This window comes from Rattus norvegicus, chromosome 2 (genome assembly GCF_021556685.1).
Source record: "Rattus norvegicus strain SHRSP/BbbUtx chromosome 2, alternate assembly SHRSP_T2T, whole genome shotgun sequence".
Classification (NCBI taxonomy): Eukaryota; Metazoa; Chordata; class Mammalia; order Rodentia; family Muridae; genus Rattus; species Rattus norvegicus.
Genome location: NC_141535.1, coordinates 31,596,864 through 31,607,788, shown reverse-complemented (window position 1 = coordinate 31,607,788; position 10,925 = coordinate 31,596,864). Strand labels below are relative to the sequence as shown.

At 45.3% G+C, this 10,925-nt stretch overlaps 1 long non-coding RNA gene across 1 annotated transcript; it reads left to right on the top strand.

Moving 5' to 3' along the window:
- Positions 1-1,621: 1,621 nt before the first annotated feature.
- On the top strand, positions 1,622-8,701 carry LOC120100554 (uncharacterized). The gene is made up of 7 exons (XR_015677670.1): positions 1,622-1,687; positions 1,812-2,038; positions 4,433-4,645; positions 5,857-5,921; positions 7,216-7,343; positions 7,671-7,784; positions 8,307-8,701. It is a non-coding gene; the product is annotated as an uncharacterized LOC120100554 (long non-coding RNA).
- The last annotated feature ends 2,224 nt before the right edge of the window (positions 8,702-10,925 follow it).

The window sequence follows — 10,925 nt, the reverse complement described above, 5'->3', positions numbered from 1 at the left end:
ACCTTTCCAGGTTGGCTAAAAGGAGACCAGGGCTAAGGGAAAGTCAAGTGTCCTTTCAAAGTCTAAATGTTTGTGTGCCTGAGTGAACAGTCAGGCTTGAGCGGTTCACACCAATTGACACAGAGTGGTGATTTCCTGGGCGGCAGCTGGCAGATTGAGCCTCAAAGATGCCTGAGAGAGAACTCCCAGTGTCTGTTTACTATCCACTGATTTCCTGGAAGACTGAGGATGCCACAGGGTGGCAAGGCCTAGCTGGAGCTAAGGCAGGCTGAGGTTCTCTCACCAGCTCAAAGCAAGTGCTTGCACGGTGTGTGTGTGTGTGTGTGTGTGTGTGTGTGTGTGTGTGTGTGTGTGTGTGTGAGAGAGAGAGAGAGAGAGAGAGAGAGAGAGAGAGAGAGAGAGAGAGAGAGACTGAGATTTCAGCGAAGGTAATGTCAGGAAAGGACTAATAGGAACTACTTTCCCCCTAAGCTCTGCCCACTAGTATGACATATCACTCCCATTATACAGCCCAGAAGACTAAGGCATGGAGAACTTGATCAGGACCACACAGCCAGGAAGCTACAGAACTGTGCTGTCACCAGGTGTTCAAGTTGGTTAGAAGCCTCTCTCCAAATACTTGCTAAGAAAGCAGCAGATGGGAATCGGAGGAGGGGGATTAGGGTGGATGTGCTGATTGTATTACTCTCGGGTGTCTTGCAGTTCAGAGCAGGGATTCCACACTGCTCCAGCTCTGGGCTACACAGTTGTAATGCGCCTGTTCTGTCCCCATAGGGCCTAAAGTTTCTGTTGTTAGGAACGCAGGACACTATGGCGCTGGACCCTACCATACTGACCCTCGAGGGTCCACTGCTGTGTGTTCAGAAATACAGGTTCTTTTTCAACATCAGCCTTTTATTTTAGAATAGCGTTAGATTCGTGGAGAAATTAAAAAGATAGTAAATAAATTTCCATCTGTTCCACAAGCAATTTCCCATTATTAATATTTCATATTAATCATTAATGTGGTAGATATTACATTTAATAAGCCTGTATCCATACCTTATTCTTCAAAAACATTTTTTTAGGCTAGGATACAAAGTAATGGTCATCATGGCATCAGCATATTTGCATGTGAGTGTATCATATGTAAACAAATGTATATGTAATTGTTCCCTTCAGTCCCCTCCCCCACTGCCGTCTCTCCATCTCCCTCACATAGTTATTGTTGTTGTTCATTGTTTTTTTGTTGTTGTTCTGTTTTGAGATAGGATCACTCTATGTGGCCCTGATAGTCTAGATTAGGCTCCTTGAGCTCACAGTGATCCACCTCTCTCTGTCTTCTGAGCGCTGGGATCAAAGGTGTGGGTCACCACGCCTGGCCCATGCAGCTGTTTTCAGTGGAAACCCAGGCTTGCCTTTCCTTAGTTTACTTTTCTACTCCAGACGTGCGTCCAGGGCACCCCCATTGCACGGAGTTACTATTTTCCCCCATACGGCTGTGGTTTCTCAGGCTTTACTGGTTTGGGATGGTCTTGACAATCATTGTTTTGCTTGCGTGTAGGTCTCCATTATGTGTGGTGCAGTGCCTGTGGAGGCCAGAAGAGGGCGTCAGACCCCCCCCCCCCCCCGGAAGCCGATTACAGACGGTTGTGAGCCACCACGTAGGCACTGGGAACGCAAGTCTGCTCCTCTGGAAGGGAAGCCAGTGCACCCAACAATTGACCCATCCTCTAGCCCCAGTCTTGATTACATTGAGGAGTAGTGGTCGGCATTTTATTTAAAACAAAAAACAAAAAAACATTAACTGAGATTTCATGTTTATCTTACAGGTTGCCTTGAGAAATGAATATGTTTTGGGAAAGAAGATTCCGTTAGTGAACTGGCTTTGTCATAAAAGCCTATCATGGCTACGGGTGCCGATGTGACTCATGACTGCAGAGGTAAACCTTGAACACCTTACCGAGGGAGCTGGTTTCCGCACTGTAAACATTGCTCATCTTTCACACACTTGGAAGAAAGCCATTATCTACAGGCCACCCTTCCAGAAAATAATCAGGTGACTTGGAACCGGCATGGTGGGAGGGGTTAAACCGCAGAGGGCTGCAGACTTAATGAACCAGGGGTTAGGGGGAGAGCAGGTTTTCCAGGCCGCCACGTGTATGGCTTGGGCTCACTCCTAAGAGATGATTGGCTAGACAAGCAGAAGAAAGGCAATAAGGTCAAGGGGTTCATAGGGCAAAAGTGAAGGTGCTGAACTTGGAGATGTATTAGGGTTACAAGGCTCGGTTGCGTCGACACGTAGCCCTAGAAACCCAACTGAGACCGTTCCCAAAGATTTTACTGGGCAGAAACCTTGACTGACCTATTCTCTCCCTGTCCCACAGCAGTTACTGATAGCTACCATCTGTTGAGCACTTCCTCATTCTAGGTATTCCCATCTGTCAGTCCGCCTAATCGTCACGGACCCCCATTTTACATATAGGAAAAGAGACCACGGGGCTTATCCAAGAGCAAGAGCAGCAAACCGTCTAACCGAGATCTAACCCCGTATACCTCCAGCCATGCTGTCGTCTACTTCATTTACTTCCTCTTCCCTGGAACGCTAGTTAGTAACTCATTCCTCTGACCCCTTTAAAGAGGAAGGGATGATGGCTGCCGGGGAGCTGCAGGACTTGGTTAGTGACAGGAGTGTGTCGCCATTTCCTGGGCAAAATGTCTCAACATGGACCATGCTCATGGAAATGCGTAAGAACTGGGACTGTAGCCTCCAGAGGACTCTCTCCGGGCCAGGCAAACTGGGCTGCAATTTTACTGTCCAGTCCTTCCAACCCAAGCACCTCTCTTAATAATATTTTCTTTTTCTTTTTAAAAACATGAGTATCTTGAAGGGGAAATTATGAACCCCTAAGCCTTGGAGATTGATGGAGCTCTATAGTGTCATTGTGATTTAATTTGATGCAAGACTGCATTCTTTTTCAAATCAATTTTTATAAGAGACAGAACTATAAAAACTTGGCACTGGAGTTAACCGGTAGAGGTTGGGCGGATGCTATTAGGCTGTACGGTCTGTATGAGTAAATGCGTATAAAATGCAATGTAGTTCACTCTTAAAGCCCAAGCATGACATTCACTTAGACGTCATGCAATATGGAAGGCAAATGAAGTGCTAATTCATCTGTTTTCCTTTCAAAACTTCATGGTGTTTGAAGTTCTAACCTAAGATAGGATTAGAAATCTAGAATGGGACTTGTCTGAATGATAATGAACATTGTTTTGCCTTAGTGAGCTTAGATTACTGTTCTCAACTGAGATTTCACTGGTCTTATGAATGTCTGAACAATATCCAGAGTTGTGCTAATGTTCTTTTGACTTTTCTTCTCTCGGATCAAGAAGACTCCTCAAATAGAGCTATTCATGATCTGAATTCTGGTGTATGAATTAAATTATGGTACACATTAAAGGTCGTGAGACATCTGTTTCGTAAGAATCAAAGCGGTATTACTCGTTAGTAGATGTTTATCAGGCCTGCCCTCTTTCTCCATTTCAGTTCCAGAGGGCATCATTTGTTTCAGGAATGTACTTTAGGGATTCTCCAAATACCCCATCAGATATCCTCTCCCTGGTGATGCCATTGCTCTTGTTGGCACCTGTGTAAGAGAATCCAGCGTCTTGGCCTGTCTTCCACCCAAACAGACCATAGAGATTTGGTCCAGTCTCATGGCTGCCTTCCTAGTCCACCATGTGGCACTGGGCACACTTCTGAATAAAAGTCTTGACTTCCCCAACATCATCTATTTTCACTTTGCTCCAGACTCTCTAATACCACAAATGCCTCGACCCATAGACTGACGTCTGCTCTCCCAGTTTTTGTCTTAAGGAAGGCTTGGGAACTACTCTAGAAACGCAGCTTCAGGGTAGGTCTTAGCTGGGCACACCTTTAATACAAGCACACTCAGGAGGCAGAGATAGCATAGCTCTGTGAGTTCAAGGCCAGCCTCTTGGTCTACAAATTGAGTCAGGACAGCCAGGGATACACAGGGAAATCCTGCCTCAAAATGAAACAAAACAAAACACCTGAAGTAAGTCTTAATTTTAAAAAGAATTAATGCACAATTATTTTATTAAATACAGTGTATCTACACACTTTTTGTTTTTAAGATGAATATCATCTATGAATATTCAAAATGTGGGCTTGTAATGACACTTTCGTCCAAGTGTGTCATATAATCTGATTATTGTCAGCTCCTTTTTCCCTTCCTCCTCCTTCCTTTCCTTTTCCTCTTCATGTCATGCATGTGCACATGCACCACACACACACACACACACACACACACACACACACACACACACCCTAGATTCCACATATGAGAGGAGACATACATTTGTCTTTCTGGATCTTGCTTCTTCACCTAATACGCTAACCCTCCATTTTATTCATTGTCTTGAAAAGTGACGGAGTTTTGTTCTTTGCGGCTGAAGAAAACGTGATTGTGTATACACCCTGAGCTAAAGTGGCTGACAGCACCTCACCAGTCCTGACCTTGCCTTCTACAAAACCCCAGTGTCATGACAGTATTTGATGGCCTTGAGCATTCTATGAACTTGAGCCCAAACCTGACTGAGCAGCCTAGAGACTCCTGAAGAACAGAAGCGGATGCTGCAGGTACTAGGAGGGGGCACTGGAGAGTCCTTCCTGCCTCCCCCGGGAGCCTCCAGACTGCCATCTGCCAACTCTCCTCCATGTGGGTGCATAAGTGCTCACATACGTGTGCATACATGCAGTGGTGCTCACATACATGTGCATACATGCAGTGGTGCTCACATACATGTGCATACATGCAGTGGTGTTCACATACATGTGCATACATGCAGTGGTGTTCACATACATGTGCACACATGCAGTGGTGCTCACATACATGTGCATACATGCAATGGTGCTCACATACATGTGCATACATGCAGTGGTGCTCACATACATGCAGTGGTGCTCACATACATGTGCATACACGCAGTGGTGTTCACATACATGTGCATACATGCAGTGGTGCTCACATACATGTGCATACATGCAGTAGTGCTCACATACATGTGCATACGTGCAGTAGTGCTCACATACATGTGCATACCTGCAGTAGTGCTCACATACATGTGCATACATGCAGTAGTGCTCACATACATGTGCATACATGCAGATGGGAAGCAAAGTAGATAGTTCAGATTTCTGTCACTGCCCCGACCTCCTCAAATGTAGGCCTTCTTTGTGTTTACATTTTTGAGACAGGGCACCAGTGTGCAGCCCGGGGTACAACTGGAACTCCTGTGCTGAAATCACAGGTGTAGGACTTTTGTGTGCCTGAAGGAAAGTGTTGTATCGCCTGTCCCTGCCTTCCAAGGGGTCAACCCCGTGCTCCCTTTGCACAATGTCCTGTCTTGTTATTGGCTCTCTGGAGTCTGGATGGCTCAATTCCGAGAATTTCAGGACTGTCCTTTGATTAGCTTCTCATGCGTTCTAGCTGTGTGCTTATGGGCTTTTCCCAGGTTGCAGAATGAAATGCCCACTCTCACGTTCAGCTGCACTCCCACACTCAAGGAAAGCACTTCTGCTTTGCTGCTCTCTTCTCTTCCCCACTTCTTCATCCCCAAGAGAAGCCCCTGAATCTATTTATGGACAATGTTCTAGAACTTACCCTGCCAGAATAATTTTCCTAATGGGAAATCTAATGGGGCCTCCCACTGACAGAGAAGACCACCCCATCTGCAGCTAGGGACAAGAGACACTCCCAGCCCAGATGTAAAGAAAGAAATGTTGCAGATCATGGCTTGGTGTCTATGCATTGCTTGTTTAATATTTGAGCATCTTTTTTTTTTCTGAAGATATTTCTATTGAGCTCACTAGTGGAGTCAACCATCTGGAAAGCATCAAGCCTCACCCCACTGAGGTAAACCCCTATTGCGTATTTCCTCTTTAATGTGAGCCCAGTGGGCATGCAGTGTGCATCTCTATGTTTAGCACGGTTCCTTGCCAAGGCACATGACACACTCTAAATAAATCAGTGGTGTGCAGACCCATTGAACACCCCTCCTAATTGATGCTAACAGAAAATTTAAATGGGGCTCTGAGGAACCTCATGGCTCCTTGATGTGAGGTCCCTTTGACATTCTGAGGCAGTGGATCCCCGCTGAAGGGGGTAAGCAGTGGGAAACATTGTTCACTGGCCTGTGGCAGAGCTCAATGGAGTACTGAGTGTAGACTACGTAAGCAAGAAGGACCTATGTCTGTTCTAGCGTCCTGCCCAAAGAAAACCCTCAAACCAACTCTTTAACTTTTATTAGATTAAATGCTGTTTTTTAAATTTAACCCAATCTTCCCCAAGACATAGAATTAAATTGATCTAAATCCACAAGCAAAAGAATTAGCTCCTTCTCCAGGACATGGAGTGGATAGTGTACCAACTGGATACCAATATAAATTGAAAAGCCATCTATGTCATTCAAGAATGATGGACTACGGTGAAATTTTATACCTCAATCAGGAAAATGCTCATTTTTTTTTATCATTCTCATATTCTGAAGGGTCAATACGGTTAATTCCGTTCTCTGTTCAGGATGTGGTTGAGTTAGTCAGTGGTTGCCGAGACAGCAAAAATAACCAAATTTTTATTAAATTCTTCCAGTTACTGTGGTCAGCTTACTGATAGGTGGGTGATATAGCTACTGGACAGCACTTGACCCTCTCACTTCTTCCCAAGAACACGCCGCTCAGCACGTGAAGCACCCCCGGAGATGGAGTACTGGGCACTGTGCTATGCCCGTGCCTTACAATAACATGGTTCAGGCCACTGCATTGAAAAATTACCCAATAGTGTGGTGATAAACTGATTTTCCCCTGTGCTCAGTCAACATTGCAATAGATGTGTTGAAAAAGTGACTCTAAGTAAAGGAGATAGAAGTGAGATTAAATTACAAGGCAGAGCCAGGTAGTGAGTGTGGCACCTGCCCTTAATCCCAGCATTTGGGAGGCGGAGACAGGTGGATCTCTTGAGTTCAAGACCAGCCTGGTCTACGTAGTGAGTTCTAGGACAGCTACACAGAGAAGAAAGGATTACTCTACGTTTTAGAAAAAGATCACTTTTTATTTTATGCTGTCTTAGTGTTTTATTTTACTGCTATGAACAGACACCACAACCAAGGCAACCTTTATAAGGACAATATCTAATTGGGGCTGTCTTACAGATTCTGAGATTTCAGTCCATTATCATCAAGCATGGCAGCGTCCAAGCAGGCATCGTGCAGGAGGAACTGAGAGTTCTACATCTTCATCTGGAGGCTGCTAGGAGAAGACTGGCTTCCAGGCAGCTAGGGTGAGGATCTTAAAGCCTTTGCCCACAGTGACACACTTCCTTCAACAAGGCCACACCCCTTCCAACAAGGCCACACCTCCAAATAGTGCCACCCTCTGGCCAAGCATATTCAAATCACCACATATATGTATGAGTGTTTTATCAGCATGTATGTGTGTGTATCATGTGAATCCCTGGTGCCTGTGGAGGCCAGAAGAGGGCATTATAGATGGTTGTAAAGCATTATATGGGTGCTGGGAAGCCAAATTGGGTCCTTTGGAAGAGCAGCCAGTGCTCTTAGTTGTATAGCCATGACTCCAGTCCCTTGCTTTGGATTTGAATCAACAGAAGAAGTCATGATGCTGTTATGAAGAGTTTAATCTCAAGAGAACAGTCACTCTCCAGAGCCACAGAGGTCTCTTCCTTATCTAATGGCCTGGCCTTCCTATTCGAAGGTTATAGGTAAGTCCTTTATTAGAGCGGCAGACAGCTTTGCCTATGTAGGAAAGCCATCAAAGGACAAAGCCATTACACAGCGCCTTACATTCTATCCTCATTGTCTATTTCCTTCTCATACGCCAAGGTCAATCTCCACCTTTCTGGCTTTCTTTGAGAAGCCTCACCCAAGTTGCTCCATGGTCACTAATTTTGTCACTTGCAATAGTGTCCTTTGTCAGGCCATTTGGCAGTTGATCTGGTGTGGAACTGAGCAGTAATTTACTGTCAGCATCAGGTTACATAAAAGCATTTGTTAATGCAAGGACTGAGACAATGTTAGAATCCAGGTGTGATATTAGGATGTCTGTCTTGTCAATCTTGGAACTGACTTCTACTGGTTTTCTTATACTATGAAACTTAGATAAGAACAAAGGAGCAGATGTTGTCTAATAACAGAGTTTGGACATTTGCAAATACTGAAATAAAGTAACATATCTTGAAAGAGAGAAGTGACCCAAGAGAATATTAATTTCCCTTTTTCTTCAGCAGGAAGAGCTTCAGTTGGGAAACAGCTGTTGATAAGATTTTCACTAGAAGGTTTTTTTGGGAGGAGAAACCCAACCCACTCACTTGATGGGTATACACGGTCAATGAACACTTGGGAGTTTGCACGTGGTGGGCAAGGCGTTGAGTATGTAAACTAAGAGGCTCAGAGCCGTGCTTCAGCCTGCTCTCAAGGACTGGGAAGACAGGAGGAGTGGCAGACAAGCCAAGGGATGAGCTTGCAAGCAGCCATGATAGCATGCCAGTGTGAGACAGTGTGAGAACAGAAGTTTGTAACCATGGAAAATGAGGCTCTTAAGCCTCGCAGTCTTATTAGTTCCTGGTTTTTAAGTGGTGGCCCCTAAACACACAATACAATGACTGTCATTCTTCTCTGACTTGTGTGTCTTTTTAAAGGACTTCTAGTACAAGGAGTAATCATTACCTTTATTCTGATCTTGGGGGAAGATTTCCATTTTCATCATGACGGTGTCAGCAATCATCATTTGGTAAATGTTCCTTAATGATTTATGGGGGTTTCCCTTCCTCTGCAGAATGGGTTTTGGATTTTGTCAAATTGAAATGATCATGTGGGATTTTTCTCCCTTAGCCTGCCGGTCTGGCTGGACATTGGGATGGTCTTCATTGTTGGCCTGATTAGGTTGACACTCACATTGGCAAAGAACATTCCTGGGTGCATCCCTGATGACATTTCCAGAGACCAGGACGGCTCTGACTTAATAAGTGACTTATCCTGGGCTCAAAATGGGAGCAGCCTGCTTGGAGGTGTTGGAGTTGTAGGAGGTGGGAACAAGCCAGAGAATGTAGATCAGAGGGTAAGCCTTCGGAGGGTATGTCGTGACTGTGACCTACACTGCTTTTTCTGTCGGCTCCCTGCCCGTCGTGAAGTGACCATACGCTCACTGCCATGAGCCGCACCATGGGCCTCGGGACCGTGGAACCAAACACCTGTGGTTGAAAAAACTCTTGAATCTGTGAGCCAAAATAAAGCTTTCCTCCTTTTAAACTGCCACAACAGTGAAAAGCTAACCCAAATCCTTCCATCGGCTTTTGTATATTGATTAAGCCTGGGATAAAGCCCGATTTATTATGATAAATTTATTACGTAGTCTGCAGGACTTAGCAAATGTTCTTGCTGCTTTTTCCCAGCCACACTAAGGATCAATCCCGGTTCCTTGCTCACGCGTGGAAGCAATCTGGGATGGAGCTCCATCCACAGCACTGGTTTGCTAATATATGCATGCATGCATGCATGCATGCATGCATACATACATACATACATACATACATGCACACATACATGCATGCATGCATACATATGTACATGGATGCATGCATACAGGCTTTTGTCTGTATGTTCTTTGGTTCTTTTTTTTTTTTTTTTTTTCGGAGCTGGGGACTGAACCCAGGGCCTTGCGCTTCCTAGGCAAGCGCTCTACCACTGAGCTAAATCCCCAACCCCTGTCTGTATGTTCTTAAGACACACTGGGAATGCTTGCCTCAGGCTCTTACAAGGCACAAGTTCAGTCAGTTTTCTAAATATTCCTGGCATCTTTGGAGTCTAGTCTTATTTTCACACACTTGGTTATGAAACTTATCACTGCTCACTTGGATCCTCACCAAAGCCTCCAGTCTTTTGGAGCAGCAAAAGCTGTCTGAGAACCATGGGTCCAAGGACCATGAGCTTTTCTGGAGTTTTACCCCACTTGAAAACCAACACGTTAACCTGAATCCTAGGGAGCTTCACAGACATGGACACAATGCACAGAGTCCTGGATTTCTAACCCCCAGCACAGCAAGCCGGGAGGCACTCACATTCTCTCCGTTTTCCAAGTCTCCCTGGGGCATTCTGGAGTGACCCAGGTAGGTGCCACACATTAACTGGTGCTCTGCCGCTGCAGAGAAACCCAAGCCTGGGGAACCCAAATCTTTTCAGGGGCTTAGGCACTGTGGCTTTCCCTTTATTCTGGAGACTGGACCTTTATCCTAAAGATGTTTGCTACACAAATGCCACAAAACTAAACTGGAACAAAAGTTACTATCCCACTCCTCCCAATAACCAGCTAAATCCAAATCAGGTCAACCAGCAGCCCGAAGAAAGAAATCACTTTCCTTGGGTCTGTGCTGCCTTCTCCTCCTTCTCCTCCTTCTCCTTCTCCGGCCTCGCTGCTCACTCTGCCCACCTCACAGTATGGACTTGACACAGCCTGAAACCCCTCCAGCGCCTGTGTTCATTCTGCGTTCAGGCTTTGGCTCGGGGCATCTTCATTTGCCTGAATCCCTTGCCAGTATATCTTAGGTTCCTCAGACTCCAGACTGTGATCCAAAGCAAGCCCGTTTGCTTTATAAATTACTCAGACTCCACCATTCTCTTATAGAAACAGAAGGTAAGACGAAGGCACTATCTAATTTCACTTCTCTTCCCAGGCAGGCCCGAAGAGAACGGGTCACAGAACAGCATAGGTTTGCATGACACGGCCTAGTAGTGAACAACTACTAATTCATTCCAGAAACACTCTGGTCATTTGATCATTTGTGGGATTCGTCAGCCTTGAAAGAGTCTGGGGAGTTGCTGTCTGCTCCTCTTACACAGGCCCTGGT